The 19,239-nt window shown below is 51.4% G+C and overlaps 1 long non-coding RNA gene across 1 annotated transcript; it reads right to left on the bottom strand.

Annotated features, from left to right (window-relative positions):
* Nucleotides 1-674: 674 nt before the first annotated feature.
* Nucleotides 675-11,952, bottom strand: LOC116581377. The gene is made up of 3 exons (XR_004282037.1): nucleotides 10,749-11,952; nucleotides 10,306-10,465; nucleotides 675-711 (listed from the first exon to the last, which is right to left on the bottom strand). It is a non-coding gene; the product is annotated as an uncharacterized LOC116581377 (long non-coding RNA).
* Between the last annotated feature and the right edge of the window lie 7,287 nt (nucleotides 11,953-19,239).

The following is a 19,239-nucleotide window of genomic DNA, read 5'->3' as shown; positions in this document are numbered from 1 at the left end:
TTACCATGCAATTAAATGGAAGTTTAAGTAGTCAATGTAAGTAGAAATGAAACAGATGAGAACAGCCAAAATAATCTTAAGAAAAACAAGGCTGAAGGGCTTACAGTAGCTGATTTTAAGATTTACTATAAACAATAATAATCCATACAGTTTGGCATTAACATTAGAGTACATAGAGTCAGTGGAACAGCGAACAGAGTCCAGAAATAGACCTACATATATGATCAACTGATTTTCAACCAAGGAACCAAGATATTCAATGGGGAAAGACAAATACCTTCAACACTTTTGGACAGACATAGAAATAATTGTCTATCTAAAAGGGAAAAAAAAGTGAACCACAACTCCATACATCACACCAGGAACAAGCTGAAATGGATCCTAGACCTAAATGAAATATGGTGTCGTTAAAAAAAAAAAAAAAAAAAAGGAAAAAATATCTCCATGACCTTGAGGTAGGCAAATATTGCTTAGGCAAAACACAAAAAGCTCTAACTGTAAAAAAAAAAAAAAAAAAAAAATTTACAACTAAGCGCACCTGGGTGGCGTGGCTGTTTAAGCATCTGCCTTCAGCTTAGTACATGATCTCAGGGTCCTGGGATCAAGCCCCGTGTCCAGCTCCCTGCTCAGCGGGGAGTCTGCTTCTCCTTCTTCCTCTGCCTGCTGCTCCCCTTCCTTGTGCTCTTTCTCTCTCTGTCAAATAAATTAAATCTTTGAAAAAAAAGAAAGAAAGAAACGAAAAGGGTAAACATATGTCCATGGGAAGACTTTTACAAGAATATCCATACCAGCCTTATGCATAACAGCCCGAACTTGGAAACAGCCCAGATGTCCATCTGTAAGAAAGTGCGGTAAAGTCATTCATTCTACTCAGGGCAGGGTGGGAAAGACACAAACTACCGTCATAACAACATGAGCAAACCTCGAAAACATTATGCCTGCTGGAGGAAGCCGTGCACAAGGAACACCTGATACATGACTGGAATCAGAGAGCTCCCCAAGCAGACACAGTTCATCTACGGCTGGAAAGAGAAGCCACCATGGCTGCTTCCAGGGGTGGGGCGGGACAGACTGGGAGGCGGTGTCAAGGCCTTTCTGGGGTGATGGGAACCTTCCCCATCCTTTTATAAAATAACAGTTTTATTGAAATATATTTCATATGCCATAAAGTTCACCTTTTTAATCGGTACAGTGCAGTGGGTTTTTGTATATTCATAGTCACGCAATTATCGCCACCGTCTAGTTCCAGAAGAAACCAGACACCCACCAGCTCACTCCCCACCCCCAGCTGAGCCCTAGAGAGACCGTTTCACACCATTCTGCCAACCACCCATCTGCTTTCTGCCTCTATACGTCAGCCGATTCTGGGCATTGCACAGAAATGGATTGAGGTACTCTGAGGTCTTTCATGTTTGGTTTCTTTCACTCAGTGTCATGCTTTCAAAGTTCATCCAGGGGCGCCTGAGGGCTGCAGTCGGTGGAGCGTCCAACTCTTGGTTCCGGCTCAGGTCATGATCTCAGGGTTGTGAGATGGAGCTCCATGTGGGGCTCCATGCTAAGCATGGAGACTGCTGGGAACTGTCTCTCCCTCTGCCCCTGCCTCATGATCTCTCCCTCTCTCTGAAGTTAATAAATAAATATTTTTTTAAAAAAATTTTTTTAAAGGCCCCAGAAAAAAAGAAGAAAGAAAGAATACAATAAGAAAGGAAGGAATGAGGGGGGGAGAGAAGAAGGAAGGAAGGAAAGAAAAAGGGAAAGGAAGGGGGAGGGGAGGAAAGGGGGAAATTCACCCAAGCCCGCAGCACTGGTTTCCCTGTGGGCTGCAGCAACGGCTCTCAGTGGGATTGGGCTGTGCCAGGATCACCAGTGACCCTGCGATAATCAGAGCATCTACCTCGCAGGGCACATTCTATCCTGCAGAGGAAACCCAGCATTTGCTGCCAGGGAGCCGGAGAGGGCGCTCAGCTGGGTGGCAGGGTGTCTCCTTTGGGCTGGCCCACCCCGTAGAGGCCCCTGAGTCTGAGCACACTCTTTTTTAAGACCATCTGAGTCTGCTTCTTACGAAGCAACTCTGTAATGCCAAGATGTCTTCATTTCTGCTGCAAAAGGGAGATGTAGCTGGTCAGGTGGGCAGTTCTGTCTCTTGATGTAAATCAATAAATTGACATCAAGTTTGCCATTTCAATACATCTATTTTACATCTAAAGGGCTGCTGTGTCAGAAGGGAGGGAGGAAGGGCCCTTAGACTGTCAGGTGGTTGCAAGACTGTGCAGGGCTGGAGAGCTCTGTTCTAATTGTGTTTGGGGTGGGGGTTGGGAAGCAGGGCACAGGCAGAAAAAAGTAACTCGTGACATGGGCGGCAGACACTAAGCACTGTCCTAGTGCCGGCCACAGAGCACACATGCTGTGAAGGCTCCAAAGGCAGAGAAGCCACATGCCACCATTCTGTCCACACACGCTCTGTCCGGGGCTCTGGAAGCCAGGATTCATTAAGTGGGGCCCCAAGCTCTAAGCTGCGCCCTCGTGGTCTAAGGTCGCACACTCACTTGCCAATGAAGAACTGAAAAGCACTGTAGGAGTCATTAAATGGAGGGGTATCTGAGTTCTGCCAATCTAGGACTTCTGCCTGAGAGTGGGGGAGTACAATGGAAGCAGGGAGACAGGGGGCATCAAGCTGGGGACATGCCAGAGGGAAGAAAGAAAGGCTCTTGGAGTGTTGGCACAGAAGTGGAAAGATGCACCAACCAAAGAAGGTCTCCTTTGGACCAGAGAAGTGCTCGTGGCCAAGGTCATCAGCAGGAACCAAGGCTGAGCTGCATCCTGCTGGAGGGAGAGGGGGCTTGGGGCAGAAGGACCCCCTGGAAGAGCCAGCACAAGCTCCTGAATGATGGGAAGAAGCGAGACATGCAAATAGGAACACACAGCAGAAACTGGGTCTCTGGGCATCCTGCACAGGGCTGGCTGAACAAAGACCCCCGAAAAATGTCTACTAATCCCCAGATCCTGTGGCCATGTCACCTTCCATGGAAAAAGGGACTTTGCCAATGTGATTAAGAATCCTGAGAAGAAGGGGCACCTGGGTGGTTCAGTGGGTTAAGCCTCTGCCTTCGGCTCAGGTCATGATCTCAGGGTCCTGGGATCAAGCCCCGTGTCAGGCTCTCTGCTCAGCGGGGAGCCTGCTTCCCCCTCTCTCTGCTTGCCTCTCTGCCTACTTGTGATCTCTCTCTCTCTCTGTCAAATAAATAAATAAAGTATTTAAAAAAAAAAAAGAATCCCGAGAAGAAGAGATCGTCCTATGTGACTCGGTGGGCCCAGTATAACCACAAGGGTCCTCTTCAGAGAGATGTAAGAGGTCAGAGTGCGCAGTAGATGAAACCACAGGAGTCAGAAGTTGGGGTGATATGGGGAAGGGACTGCAAGCCAAGAAATGCTGGCCAACCCCAGACGCTGCACGGCAAGGAAATGGAAGCCTCCAGAAAGAACATAGACCTACAGACACCTTGGTTTTCGTCTGGCAGGACTCATCTCAGACTTCCGACCCCAGGCCTGCAGGCGAATCTGTGTTGTTTAGAGCCACTGAGAATGGTCATTTGTTCCAGCAGCAAGAGGAAACTCATTTACTCCAGAATCAGTGGAAAAGCAACTTAGGCAAAGTCTCCTGCCTATCCCCTCTTCCCACCCGCAGCAGACACCTTTCCCTCTGGAGACTTCATGCCATCTAGAAGAGTCAGGCTGCAGAAGCATAGATAAAATGTGCTCCCACTAGCTGCTGCTTCCCTCATTCACTCACTTAGCCGGTGACAAGAACAGAGCAAGGTTTGTGATCCGTACCAACATCCCTGCCCTCAGCAAGCTCGGAAGCCGGTGGGGGAACAGCAGCACAGAGCAGAGCCAACGGGAATGGCTTCCCGAGGACAGAATGGCCCGGCACAGTTGGTCTCAGCTGGGCAGAGGGAGCACAAGGGGGAAGGCAGGCAGACCGGGCTGAATTTAGTGGAACGGAGGCAGCAGGAGATCACCTGGGAGAATGGAGGCCAGAGGCCAGGACAGGCAGCTCCCCGCTATGAGGTGGAAAAAATTGCCCCATGGCTGCTTTCTCGGACCCCACATTCATCAGACAAGAAGGCCAGGAGCTGCGGGAAGATTCATGGCAGAGATGGGTGAGGGTTCTAGGGACAACCCCCGTCGTGCAAGCACAACCTCAACCTTCAAGAGACAGTACCCAAAAGAGATGGTGCAGGCAGGGAAGACCCTTCAGGGCTAATCCCTCTGACCCCATTCCTCCCACAGAACCTCATTCTGGGATTCGTGCCCCTGCAGGGCCACGGCCCATGACACACAGACCTCAGGGGCCACGGGCTCCCTGCCATCCCCCGCGGCGAGAGGCAACGCAATCTTCCCACTGCTTACGTTCAGGAGCACAACAAGGAGGAAGAAATTCCCTCCCGGGGATTAGCCTGGCTTCCCGAGAGGGTTTCTGACCTGAGCCATTCCCAAGACGGTTCATAACACTGATGACAATGAATGAGCCAAGTGTGTTGTCAGAGTCGCACGCCAAAAAACAGCCACATTGTTGAAACGGCACTGCGCGTGGGGAGTGACCAGATGACGTCTGGTCCCAAGGGCGAGGAAATCTGGAGGTGGAAGGAAGGAGGCGAAGGGCAGAAGGGAAGGAGAGAGACGGAGGAGAGAGGGGAAATGCGGACAGAGGTGGAGAGAAGCAGGAAACACATCTCCCCTCGCACAAGGGACACAGTTCAGACTTTCCAATTCAGAGAGAGCCTTCCAGGACCCCTGACCTCAGGAAACAATTCTGGGCCACAGCAGCATTGCAGGCTGAGGCCACAGGGACAGAGTTCAGGCCTCTAACCCACTGAGGCCACCGACCTCGTCCAACATTCAGATCAGAGCAAGAGAGCGTGAGGAATTGTATTAAGTACCGAGGGGGAAGATCTTGCAAGTCATTTTTCAATTGTCACTATTTAAGTGCAAAGACTAAAGTCTGAGAAGCAACATTTTATTCTCTCTAAGCAATCAGAGATAAATAAAAAGGAGAACTCTCTGTACTTAGTAAATCTGCGTTGGTGTGGGCCCACACTCGGCAGAGCATGGCGGAGGGGGTGGGCAACGTTGCGGGGCTCCTCAGCGCAATTCCCACTCCAGATGGTGCAGGCGTGGAAGCCGAGGGGGCTGCCGCTGAGAAGGGAGAAAGCGAACGAGGAGAGGAGCCCACTCCACAGAGAGCCACGGGAGCCGCATGGAGAAGGGCGAACACTTGCTGCTCGGGTGCACAGAGGTGCCCTGACGTCCACCGTCCCGGCTCTGCCTGGGCCACGAAGGCTCCAGAACCAGAGGCTGTGGGCCGGGCTAGAGGAGCTGTAGGGAGCTTGAGGGGAACGGGCAGGAGAGCAAGGAGCTACGAGCTCTATTACTAACTGGCCGCACAGCCCTGGGCTGGCCACTTCTTCTCTTAGGCCCAGTACCCCGTTTTGAAAAGGATGGTGGGTGGAGGGCTCACACTCTTCCTGGTAATGTCTGGGAGCTCTGGCAGCATCATCGTTGGGTGAGAGGGGTTTGACAACCCTCTGCCCCCAATTCTACCCAAATATGCTTCTGGTACTTTTCACCTTCAAATATTAGCCATCTTTCCTCTAGGTCTCTCCTTTCTATTTTCTTTTAAGATTTTTATTTATTTATTTGACAAAGAGAGAGACACACACAGCGAAAGAGGGAACACAAGCAGGGGGAGTGGGAGAGGGAGAAGCAGGCTTCCTGCTGAGCCAGGAGCTCGATGTGGGGCTCGATCCCAGGACCCAGGAATCATGACCTGAGCCCAAGGCAGAGACTTAACTGACTGAGCCACCCAGGCGCTCATCCTCTACCTTTCTTTTCTTTTTTTTTTTTTTTTTCCAAAAAATATCACTACCATTTCTTTTTCTTTTTTTTTTCATCCTCTAGCTTTCTTAGCCCCTTATCTTTCTTCCTAGGCCAGTAAGTGTGCAAGGGGGCATCCAGATATATCCAGGAGAGATGTGTAAAGTTGGAGTGACACAGTGAAGCCTCAGGAAACTTCTCCGCACACACACAGTCCTGTGATTAAAGCCCAAAGGCTCTCAGCCTGAGGAAGCACAAGGCCGTGGTGAGGCTTCCTGGCCTCAAGTCACAGCGACATGTCCAGGGCGGCCTTCCACTTCAGTTTTCCTCTTCCCCAACTCAGGACGCCCTTGACTCTCATGACCTCAAAACCCAGCTTCATGGGGTGCCTGGATGGCTCATCCAGTTAAGCATCTACCTTCAGCTCAGGTCATGATCCCTGGGTCCTGGGATCGAGCCCCACATCAAGCTCCTGGCTCAGCAGGAAGCCTGCTTCTCCCTCTCCCACTCCCCCTGCTTGTATTCCCTCTCTTGCTGTCTTTCTATCAAATAAATAAATAAAATCTTTAAAAAAAGAGAAAACCCAGCTTCGCTTAGACGGACAGCACAAATAAGATGGATGGACGGTATGACTTCAGTCACCACAGATGATGAAGGGGTTACGACAGGTGTGGCAATCAGGGGCGGGGACACTTTTAGGGCCCCATGTAATACAGCTCAGGCAACTGCTCCCCCTGTCCTTCCTGATGGGCTCCACCAACCATGACATGCTCCCTCCCATGAGCCTCTGCGAGTCCGGGATGAGAGCGTGAAGCCCAGAGACACCCCAAGCTGACTGATTCTGCCCTAACTTTCCGTCTCTGCCAAATACAGATGACAAAAATGTCTCCTGGGCTAGAAGAACCAAAGACAGAATCAGACTTGAACGAGTAAAATTTGATTTGGGAAACCAGAGCGAACCAGGGTAGGGGGAAGTCCAGGGAGGAATGTGGATTCAGCCCAAGGAGGGGTCACATTCACTCCTGCTCAACAGAGCAGCCTAATGCAACAGTAACATTTGCTGTTACCAATGTTACTGTTTTATTTCTACTTTCAAAAGGCAACATTTTAAAACAGCTTTATGGAGAGTTACTTCACATAGCATAAAATTTACCCATTTAAATCACACAACTGAATGGCTGTTTTTTGGTTTTTTTTTTTTTTTAAGATTTTACTTATTTATTTGACAGAGATCACAAGTAGGCAGACAGTCAGGCAAAGTTGGGGGGCAGGGGAAAGCGGCCTCCCTGCTGAGCAGAGAGCCCGATGCAGGGCTTGATCCCTGGACCCTGAGATCATGACCAGAGCCGAAGGCAGAGGCTTTAACACACTGAGCCACCCAGGCGCCCCAACTGAATGGTTTTTAGTATGTGTGCAGAGTTGTGAAACTATCACGAGTAAGGTAAGCACATTGCATGACCCCTGAGAAGAAAGCCCGTTCCCATTACACTCAGTGCCTGTGCTGCTCTCGTCACCTCCCAGCCATGGGCAAACATTAATCTACATAACATTCTGCCCCTTTACAGTACTTTTCCTGCAACGAGGGTTGTAAGATCTTAATCAAGATCTCATGACCCATAAGCAAATGACCAACAAGCACAAAAAAGATGCTCCACATCACTGCTCATTAGAGAAATGCAAATAAAAACAACAAGATACCACTTTCCCATGCATTCAGGACAGTTGTCATTCAAAAACAAAACAAAACAAAACAGGAAAAGCAAGTGCTGGCGGGGATGTGGAGAAATCAGAACCCGCCACACTGCTGGTGGGAACGTAACCCGCACAGCCACTGTGAAAAACAGCATGGTGGTCCCCCTAAAACGAAAAAACAGAATCACCATATAACCCAGAAATGTCACGTCTGGGTATACACCCAAAAGAATGAAAAGTAGGGTCTTGGAGATAGATTTGCACATTCATGTTCATATCACTATTATATACACAGAATTATCCTGCACAGCCACGGGATGAAAGCAGTCCAAGGACCCAACAACTGACAAGCGGAGAAACAAAGTGTGGGCCATACGTACAACGGACCCTGTCCTGCCTGAACAAGTAAAATCCTGGCTCAGGCCTCACCCGGTGGAGAGAACTTAAAGACACCATGCTAAGTGAAAGAAGCCGCTCACAAAAAGACAAATACATTGTATGATTCCACTTAGCTGAGGTACGCACTATAGGGTGGTAAAATTCATAAAGACAGAGAGTGAGACGGTGGTTGCTGGGTGCTGGGGTGGAGAATGGGGAGTCAGTGCTGCATCCACAGAGCTTCAGTGTTCCAGGACGAGGAGAGTTCTAGAGACGGACGGTGGCGATGGCTGTCCAGCAACGTGAATGCGCTTAATGCCCCAGATCGGTACACTGGAAGGTGGTTAAGATGGTGATTATAAGATTACTGATCAGTTGACTTTATGCTAATCAAAACCAGACTATCCAGGTGGGCCCAACCTAATGACATAAGTACTTTAAAAGCAAAGGCTTCACAGGTTGCCTGGGTGGCTCCGTCGCTTAAGCGTCTGCCTTCAACTCAGGCCCTGGTCTCAGGGTCCCGGGATTGAGCCCCACATTGGGCTCCCTGCCTGGCGGGAGGCTTGTTTCTCCCTCTCCCACTCTCCCTGGTTGTGTTCCCTCTCTCGCTGTGTCTCTCTGTCAAATAAGTAAATAAAATATTTAAAAAAAATAAAATCCTAAAAAAAAAGGTTTTCCAGGGAGCCTGGGTGGCTCAGTCAGTTAAGTGTCCAACTCGTGATTTTGGTTCCAGGGTCATGAAATCGAGCCCCATGTCAGGCCCTGTGCTCAGTGGGGAGTCAGCTTGAGATTCTCTCTCTCCCTCTCCTTCTCCCCAACCCACGAGCTCTCTCTCTCAAATAAATAATCTTTAGGGAAAAAAAAAAAAAAAGCCAAGGGTTTTCTCCCACTGACCGCAAAAGAGGAAGTCAGAGACTCAAAGCTGAGGTGGCCTGAGGCCAGACAGCCAGACTGAAGATGGAGGGACCCGTGGAAAAGCCTGAGTGGCCTCTGCGAGCCGAGGGCAGCCCCCCGCTGGCCGCCGGGGTGTCCTGCCTGGATCCACAGTGGCAGAGCTGGGAGGAAACGAAGGGGCGCCACGCTGAGCTGCTGAGCTCCGTCACTCGCTAGGCAACAACAGAAGACAGATTGAGTCCTCTCCCTGGGCCTGGAAAGGGCAAGAAGACATTTTAGGGAGCAGAGATGAGGCTCAGTGATTGACTCTGTCTTCTTCACCTATTGCCACCTCCTCCAGAAAGCTCACCTGCCCCCGAGAGCCGTTGAGAATCCTCGCCTCTGCCTTCCTCCGCCCGTAATCATCCAGCGCGCCCCTGACCCTGTGCGCATGGGCCAGCCAGTTCAGGACCCCCTGCTCCTCCACGGGTGTCTTGTCTCCGCAAACCTGGTCTGAGTGTGTCCAACACACAAGCCACAACTTGACCTTTTTCATACTCCCCCAAGCTCCCAGCACACGGCCAAGCACAAATAGACACTCGCAAACACTTGGTGACTAAACCATTTTCCTTCGGCTCCAGTGACCAGCAGGGCCAACAAACAGATTCAAACCCGAGGTGACCACAGACAGTCTCGGAGAGCCTCTCCCAGTGGACTGGCTTCCCCGCTCCCCGGGATTAATAAAGCGCCAGGACAGTGACACCCCACCTCGGAAGCTTGGCCTTTCGTTAACATGAGCCAGTCACGTTTCCCAGCACGGGCGAGCCTACCACTTCTCTGAAGCTTTTTTTTTTTTTTCCTGTACTGTTTTTCTACAACTGGAATTTGCAAACAAAGGAAGGGAGAAAAGGATGACTGGAGATCCCACAAAATACACTACCTGAGTTTTGTTCAACAACAGCCTTACCCTGAATACCTGCCATGTCCAGGCACCAAGCTGGGACCTCAGAGACAGAGACCTAAGCCACAGCAGCCCCCACTCTTGAGCTGCGGTCCAGGTGCCCCCTGAGCACAGAGGTCACAGCAGTGACTCTGACACTTTGGAAACCAGGAGCTGGCATTTCTTCAGGTCGAACCACAGAATCCGGTCGACTATGGGCAGGCAGTGGGTGGGGCTCCCTTCTGCATTCTACCCTGCCCCCCGAGACTCTGGGGCCGCCTTGGGTGCCCCACCCTGGGCTCCAGTAACATTCATATGATGTCACTGTCTCGATGTGCAACAGTCTTGGCAAGTTTCATCCAGAGCCCTCCAGCACAGATTAAAAAGTAAATCCATAGCATTTGGACAGAACTTTACAGTTTACAAGGCACTGTCATAGTCATGGTCCCAGCTAAGCCTCCTGGGAGCCCTAGGAGGTGGGAGGAGTACATTATTACCTCCTGCTCACACATGAGGGTACTGAGGCATAGAGAGCTGAAGTGACTTACCCAGAGTTACCTGGTTTGGAAGTCAAAAAACCACATCCTTCCATGTTGGTTCTTGTCTCTGAGCCTAAACGGGAACTCAGCAGAGACGGGCTAGGCTCTGCCTGGCTGGCCTTAGCAGCTGGTGACTGGAGAGTTTCTTCACAGAAGGAATAAAGGAGAGCTAAGGAATCAGGAATAAGGGGAAAACACAATGATGCCTCATCTCCTACTAACACTTCATGCTTTTCAAAGAACTCACAAAATTTTTTTTTAAGATTTTATTTATTTATTTGACAGACAGAGGTTATAAGTTGGCAGAGAGAGAGGAGGAAGCAGGCTCCCTGTTGAGCAAAGAGCCCAATGCGGGGCTCGATCCCAGGACCCTGGGATCATAACCTAAGCCGAAGGCAGAAGATTTAACCCACTGAGCCACCTAGGTGCCCCAGAACTCACATATTTCTTACCTCATTTGGTTCCCAGAACAATCCCAGAAGGTCAATAAGGCAAGTATTTATCATCACCAAAAATGGGATCGGAACTAGTCCCCAGCTCTTCTGATTCCAAGGCTCTTTCTATAAGCTAAGGAGGGCACGCTTGCCACTTGTACCCTCCTCTTGTCCCTTTGGTCCTGAAAGGTCAAGACCAGGAGACCACTGGATTCCCCATCTCTTGTGTGGCCACACACATCCAGCTTATAGTGACCTTTCATTTCACCATGTGTCCCCTGCCAGAAACTGGCCCCAGAAAGCAGCCACCTCCCCCAACTGGTTTTACAGAACTGAATTTATAGAACCTGTCCACCGGGGAGAAAGGAATCCGCTAAACTATCACTCATCTGCTTAGCGGACATTTTCTGAACAGGGTACCGCTCTGGGCTGCTGGCGGGGAGTTTGAGAAATGCATCAGGCACATTCCCTGCTTACAAGATGCTCACAATCTAGTTGAACCAAGGAAAACATAAACATGCACCTGACAAGCTACACAACATTCATGAATACACAAGATGGAATCAATGTCACGACAGAGTCATCAGCAAAGGTCTATGTAAGATCAGCACCATGCTGGCTGGTGGAAGGGAAGAGCCTTCACGGGAAAAGCGGCACTGAATCTGGGCCTTGAAGGATGAGTTGGAGAATCGTGACAAGTAGGAAGATGCAGACCGTGGAAACAGCATGAGCACTTGGGAGATGGGCACAGACCCCGGAGAGGGCAGCAGCAAGCCCACCTTGGCCACAACCTCGGAACAAGGCTGGCTGAGATCCAGCTTAGACGGCCAGCTAGCTCTGGGCTGGGTCCTTCCCTGGCACCATCTGCCTCTTCCTTACTCAAACTCGGTGGACTGGCTGCACGTCCCACCAAATCTTAACCGCCCTCTTAAGTGCTTGGCTTTCCTGCTCTCTACTGGGTTCTCACGCGTGTCTTCCTTTCCCAGCTAGACTCAAATACTGGTCTTCTGATTCCTTGAGAACACAGGACGGGCATCTCTATCCTACCCCAGCCAGCACAGGGTGGGCACACAGTGGGTCCAACAACCTATCGACTGGCTGCTGAAGCCCATCGGCCCAAGGATCATGGGACGACAGTTGTGCAAACAAGTAGGGCGAGAAGGGGCAGTGCTTATAATAGCCTGGGATTACAGGAACAGGATTAGGAGAAGACACACACTTCTGGTTTCTAAAAACATTTTATAGAACTATTGTTCCTATAGAACATTTTATAAAATGTTCTAAAAACATTTTATAGAACTGATATCAATTTAAATCAAGAGACTCAGACGTGCTGGGTCACTCTGTGGGACTGCCCTGTAGTTCACCTTCAGCTCTGAGATCAGCCTCCCAGGGTCCCTTTAACCCGTTTTCCTAGTTCCTTCCTGTCAGCATCTTCCAATGAGACATAGTACCTCATGCCTCCTCTTGGAAAGAAGGACGGAAAGGATGGCGCAGTGGACATTTCCAGTGTGGGGACTCGAGGACGATGCTGGAGGAGAGAGGGAAGTCAGGGCTGGGGTGGGAGTGGGGAGGACCCCAGGGCACAGAGCAGCATCCTACCAGCTGGCCTCTGAGGGGCTGAGGTCTCACCTGAAGTGCTGGGTGGACGGAGCTGACAAACAGGGAATCTGGATAGGGCTAAAACCCAAACAGGTCACAGCACCCCCAGAATGGAGCACAAGCAAGCAATCAAGGTAATCAACTAAGAGCAGTGTTGGGGGTGAGAGGGGGGAACCAAATGCCCAGGTGGGTTCAGAGACACAGAAGTTCGTTTTAGGGATTTTCTAATCCAACCCGTTTCTCTAACCCTCCAAGTGAGGTCCCCTAACGATCTTTCCTGTGACGGTCTAACCCTGTTCCACCCAATATCTCTCCACATCTCTGACCTTCCAATCCATCCTCTGTATTTGCTGCCCCAGTGATGTCTCTACAACACAGATCAGTTCAATGTCTCCCCTCCACCTCCAGAAGGTCCAGCGTCTGCCTGACCCACAAATGCCCTTCACCGTGAGACCCAGGCAGGCCTTCAAGCCTAACCTCCTCTCTGCGTCCCCCTGACTTCATCTCCACCCGGCTCCGCCCCCAACAATAACACCATAACACTCTCCCAGGATGCAAATCTCTCTGGTCTGCCCAAAGGATCCCAATTTCAAGGCCCAGCTCACATGCCTCCTGCGCTGGCCTGTCCCCCCAGCCAAGATGAGCTCCTTCCTCTTCCACGCTCTCTAAACACCTCTGTTCAACCTTGAACACCCTGACTGCTGGGGATTTACAGAGACTGAGAGACCACCAGGGGTAGGGACAGGTTTTGCCCTCTCATGGTCCCCCCTTGTGCTTACTTCACTCAGCAGGAGTGCGTCATCAAAAACATGTTTCCTGGGGCGCCTGGGTGGCTCAGTGGGTTAAGCTGCTACCTTCAGCTCGGGTCATGGTCTCAGGGTCCTGGGATCGAGTCCCGCATCGGGCTCTCTACTCAGCAGGGAGCCTGCTTCCCTCTCTCTCTGCCTGCCTCTCCATCTACTTGTGATTTCTCTCTGTCAAATTAATAAATAAAATCCTTAAAAAAAAAAAAAAAAAAAAAAACATGTTTCCCTAAAGAGCAAAGCCCTTTCCTACATAGCCACACGGGGAGCTCCTGGTGGGGGCCGGTGACTCCCAAGGTTGTCTGATGTCCAGACCGGCTGCAGCTTCTCACTATTTCCGTGCCCCTGCATCTGGACTTTGAGACCCCGGGACAGCAACAGGCACTTGCACGAGTGGGCCCCCAAGCTGCTAACTGCAAAAAGAGCCTTGCGTGCCTCTCCTAGGGAAGAGCCCGAATTCCCAAGGGCTTCCAACAAAGCTGTAGGCGGCGACAGAGCAGGTGAGTCATGTCGGCCCACACTTGTCATCCTCGGCTGAAGGGCCCCAGCGTCTGTCTGTCTTGGGTCACATGGGATGTGGGAGCTCTGAGCCGACTTAGGTCCCAGGGAGGGGGTGCTGCTGTTCTGGCCGAGGACTCCCTCACCCTTGGTGGTGAAAACAGGCATGACGGCCTTTATCTATGACAGCAAAACATAAGGAACCCGGGGAGCACATGGCCTTGGAGAACCACTCTTGGGCCATCCGTCTGCCCAACCTGTTCACCACTGCCTGCCCGCATCCATGTCCCTTCGACTCCCCAGATTCCAAGTTCCTCGAGAGAGCTCCACAGGCTGTCCTCTGCCACCCAACCTCCAGACTCAGCCCGGACACTTATCCTGCAGGTGAATCTTGTTTTAAGCCAACTCAGCATGTAAACTTGAGGGATTCATCTTCATTTTAAAAACTTTCTCACCACAAAAGAGCTCCCTTGATGTATTCACTCCCTAGTGGATTACTATGCTGTGAGGGCCTCAGCGAGAGGCTGGAGAAAGGAACACTGTTGCAGGATAGTCCCTGTCCTCAACGAAGTAAATAAGGTGCCTATTGGAATTACCGTAAATACAGGAAATAACGTGCTCAAGCCTTTAGGGGAGGCGCACAAGGTGAGTCTGGGAATCTGGAGGTGAATGAGTTTGGAGGGACAGTATCGGGGAAGTGGCATATGAGCTGGGCTTTAGAGAATGGGTTCCTTGCTGCCATACAGGAACAGGTTAGCCGGCCAACATACGGAGGAGCTGGCGTCAGCAAAGGACTGAAGGAGGACGCGCAGACCATGGGTGGAACCAAAAGTCAGACAGATCCATGCGGAAACGCACCAGGATGGGCTGAAACAGCACATCTGACAGGCCCAAGCCCCAGGAACACAGGCCACGGCACAAGAAAGGGGCTCGGAAGAGCAAAGGTCAACATGAACCTAAACACTGCTGCAGCAGGCTCATTCTGGGTGAGGAGTGTGCCAGGATGGCCTTGGAGCAGACCACAGGTCCAATGATGGCTCTACCCCAAACAGCTGGGTGATGTTGAGCCAGTTTCCCAACCAAAGTCTTGGACTTCCATCGGCAAGGCCCCTCCCTAGCACTCTCTACCTAGTGTCCTACTAAGAAATGAAATGGGAAGATGCAGAGCACCCGTGGGGAGCCGTGGCAGGTACCCCGCAGGTGATTGACCTACGTTAGCCTCCTCCTCTGTGCTTGAGGAGCTGGGACAAGGAGTGAGTGACAAGTACAAGACCAGGTGGGGCTCTCCAGGAAGAAAGAGGCCAATGAAAGAGGACTGTAAAGATGGGATGGTGCAGGAAGAGGGACCACAGTGAAAGGAAATGAAGACTTTACAGTGAACTTTCTGCCCCACAGCTAGGCCATTGTAGGGGTGCGGGCAAAAGTCCCCACCTTGGGGGCAGCTGGTTCATCCCTGAAGAACGCTGCGTTCTGGGAGCAGCACCAATGATGCAGTTAGCAGAACTGAGCTAGTGGGTGGAGCGAGGGTAGGAGCTGAGCCGGGAAGAGGCAGCACCCTGGACCCCTGCCCAGATTGTGGGGGCACCAGAAATCAGGACTGGATCAAGATGGCTTCAGAGAAGAGAAAACTCCAAAAGCTTCCACTAGGAAAGCCCAGAAGTCCAAGGGTTTTTTTGCTTTTTTTGTTTGTTTGTTTGTTTTCAGATCTAGATACCTGCTCTTTCTTTTTTTTTTTTTTAAGATTTTTTTTCTTTATTTGGCAGACAGAGATGACAAGTAGGCAGAGAGGCAGGCAGAGAAAAAGGGGGAAGCAGGCTCCCCCGCCGAGCAGAGAGCCTGATATGGGGCTTGATCCCAGGACCCTGAGATCATGACCTGAGCTGAGGGCAGAGGCTTTAACCCACTGAGCCACCCAGGCACCCCTAGATACCTGCTCCTTTAACCTGAATACCAGCTCATTACAGGCCAGCAGCAGAGATACCAGTGGGCAGGGGACTCACCTCCGCAGAGAGCCTCCAGGCCTATAGAGAGGAGGCCCACTAAGGATCTTCAGGGAGACGCACCATCTAATCCTGTGTGTGTTCGCTTCTCACTCATTCACTCACGCACCCACTGCATAAACGTCCATAGAGGAACTACCATACACAAGATCCCGGAGAGGCAGGTGGCAGCTTGGCTGTTCACGTCTCCATTCCGCAAGTTCGCTCACCAGTCATTTTCCTTATCTGTCAAGTGGAGAAAATGGGGTTTAGAGAAAATGCAGCAGGACAACGGACATATCTAACACAGACCTGTAAACTGTTAATAAACCGGTAGAGGAAAGTTTGCAGGTTACTGCGGATAACTTTCATTTGCTCCTCCAGGTCCTTTCTGTATCCTTTTCCACCTGGATTGTGCCTTAGGACTTACCTATATAGACTAATCAACACTCCCTTACCCTCTGACTTCCCACTGAGTTTGGTCCATGGAGAGCCTTGACAAATCAATGGGTTTTTATTCCCCCAACTGCCTTTCTGAAGTCCCAGCTCTAGCAAGATGACCCTCCACACGGCCTCTCTGCCTCCAGGCGTAAGATCCCAGTTACTAGCTCCAGGGTGTGTTTCCCACCCTCTGCCTCAAATTACCCATTCAAAATGTGCCATCTGTTTTATGCTGGCCCCTAACATACATGGTGTAGGAGAGTGAGAACAGGCCTGGGAATCAGGAGACTTGTGTCCCATCTCTGCCACCAGCTGATTCTGTGACCCTGAATGCTCTTTGCTTTAGTAGGCGTCAGCTTCTTCATCTGTAAAAAGAACAGAGGGGACCACGAGCCTCTCTAATGCTACAATTCCCTGCCACTACTGGGTGCTCTGTGAAGTTAAATCCAGAAAAGGGACACATGTAAGGGAATAAGGCTTCCTAGTGCAGAGGGCAAGTTAGCCAGCTAAGCCCCACCCCAACTCATCCTTACCCAGGGGGCACCTAATTCTTTTCCAAGGACTTCCCTTTTCCTCCCAGATTCCCTGGGAATTAGATGCCCACATGATCTCCACTCCAAAGCAACAGCCAACAAAACCCAGGAAATTACAGGTAGCCAAATGGCCAACACTGATTTAGCCACAAAAGCCCCTTCCTATGTTCTGGTATGCCCAGGGGGCCAGAGAAGCAGGTACACACTGCTCCTGTGCATTCCTCACAGGGCTGCGAAGGGAAGTGATGGCCTCTCACAACTAGTCTCTAGGGCAGAGGGACCAGCATCCTGTCAGAAAACCCTGAACTGAGGGACGTCTGGGTGGCTCAGTCATTAAGTGTCTGCCTTCCGCTCAGGTCATGATCCAAGGATCCTGGGATGAGCCCCCCATCGCATCAGGCTCCCAGCTCAGCAAAAAGCCTGCTTCTCCCTCTCCCACTGCCCCTGCTTGTGTTCCCTCTCTCTCTGTCTCTGTGTCAAACAAATAAAATCTTTAAAAAAACAAAACAAAAGAAAACCCTGAACTGAGATCCCTGTCACTGGACACCTTTCAAAGAGAGGCTAAGGACTAATAATAGGAGATTTCAGAAGCTCTGGAATCCGTTTTAGCTCCTACAAGTGACTCAGGGAACCCCAAGAGCCATGAGAAAGACATTCCAATGAGAACGTTACCCTCCAAATCTAGAATTTCCACCCGCCCCAAGTGCCTTCCCATCCACCCTCAACCAGAGGTAGTGCAATGTGCCAAGGGAGGACTGGGTTTCTAATACACAAGGGCAGGACGAAAGGGCAGTTTGGATACCAAATTCTCTGAGTTTCCGGCAAGGTAAGGGAGGTGAGACAATCTCTTTAAAATCTGTGTCTGGGCTGGCCACAGGTTCAAACCACAACCTGATAACGGCCACACCAATGTCTCTGACGTTCTCCACGTCCCCCAAAGGGCTCCGGAAACCGGTGGCCTCTCCCCGTAAGTCTCAGCAAGTTCAAAGCCTTTCCCGGTCCTAAATCAAAACTTCCGAGACGCTCAGGGCTGCCAGAGGCCGGACAGCGCACAGAACGGCTGGGGCCCAGGGAGTGCACAGGGGGCAAAGCCCAGCGAGCGGGGAGGGGGACCCCTGGGCTGAGTCACACCCCCCCCCCACTCCGCACCGACCACCTCGCCGAGCCCCTCTTCCCAGAAGGGCCGCCTTGCGCCTACGCATGCGCGAGCCTCGACGCGTGACTCGGGAGCGCGCGGCTCTGGAGGGGGCGGGGCCGGGCCCGCAGCCGCGAGCCGAGCGCACGCGCGGGGCGGGCTCCCGCGGGCGGGACTTGGCAGGACCGGGTTCCTCTGCTACCCCCGCTGGGGGTCCGCGGGTTCGCAGTAGCTAACTGCTCTTTGGGATAGCGGTTTGTGCTAAGGAGCCGGCTTGAGGGACAAGGCGAAGCTCCGCCAGGGGCCCGGTTCCCCACCCGCTCTTCCTGCGTCCAGAACGCCCTATTCGGAGCCTTAGTTTCCCCTCGAAAGCGTGGGGGTGCAGCGGGGAAGGCGGGCCCGGGATCCTTTCCCGTCGGATGATCTGCACCCGCGGCCGGGCCAGGAGCAGCTGGGGCCAACCAGGAGTACCAGGGTCCAGGGCCCCAGAGGGACTCTTAAGGAGGACCAGACTGCTGAGGTGGGCTTCCTCCACAGCCTCCTTACGGGGCTCTAGCACTGGTCCCCAGCTCCTAGCGCTGGGGCAGCATCTGGGGAGGACAGAGACCTGACGGCCTCCAAGCAGGAGACCGTGGACCACATAGGCGGGCTTGCCGAAATAGGCTTCTTGGTGCCAGCCTCTGGTCTCTCTGTGAGCCCCGCTGCTGCTGCCCGCCAGACTTTCCCTGCTTCTTCATGGCCCCCGCTGTCCAGAAACTTGCAGTGGCCTCAAGCCCAGACTCCTTGAGCTTCCATTTGGGGGCCAGGTTTCCCTAACCCACGTCATCTCACCTTGACTGATCACTGGCCATTCACAGATGTCTTCCTTTTTGAGACTGGGCCCTTGGTCTTCCCCCAGAATCCGTGGGCCTCCTCCTCCCTGCCCTTCCAAACCTGACCAGTCCTTTACAGTGGAGCTAGAATTCCATTCCCTTTCTAAGCTCTGAATCCCCAGGGTGTCCCAGTATTCCCCCCAGTATTCCCAGGAGAGTCCTGATGTTATTATGTAAAGGGATTCTCCTCCCAGAGGTAATCTGTTAAATGTTTAAATAGTCTGTGTGAATGGGTAGAACTTTTCAGATAATTACAATGGAGAAAGAAAGTCCTTTGTCCCACCATGTGTCCTGTATTGTGATTGGGACATGTGACCGGTTTTTCCCCAGGATCTGCCTGGTCACTCCAGTTCCATGCCCTGTGTCCCTAACTGGATGATTAGCTCCCCTAGGGCACAGATTATACCTGAACAATTGTGTATACTCCAAATCTTTTGAAGTTTTGATAGGGGAAAAAATTCAGAAGTCTGGAGAAAATAGAAACATAACCCAAATAATTTGTACTCCTCACAAATATAAAGTCACTCTTTTGTGTGTCAGAAAAATGTACCATCAAAATAGCTTTAGGCTCCATATTAACACAAATCAGTGTGATTGAATGTAGTAGAAAGGATAGTGGGATGGGTAGAAAATGGGCCATTTCGTT

This window comes from Mustela erminea, chromosome 20 (assembly GCF_009829155.1).
Source record: "Mustela erminea isolate mMusErm1 chromosome 20, mMusErm1.Pri, whole genome shotgun sequence".
In the NCBI taxonomy this organism is placed as follows: domain Eukaryota; kingdom Metazoa; phylum Chordata; class Mammalia; order Carnivora; family Mustelidae; genus Mustela; species Mustela erminea.
This window is presented reverse-complemented; position numbering and strand designations above follow the sequence as displayed.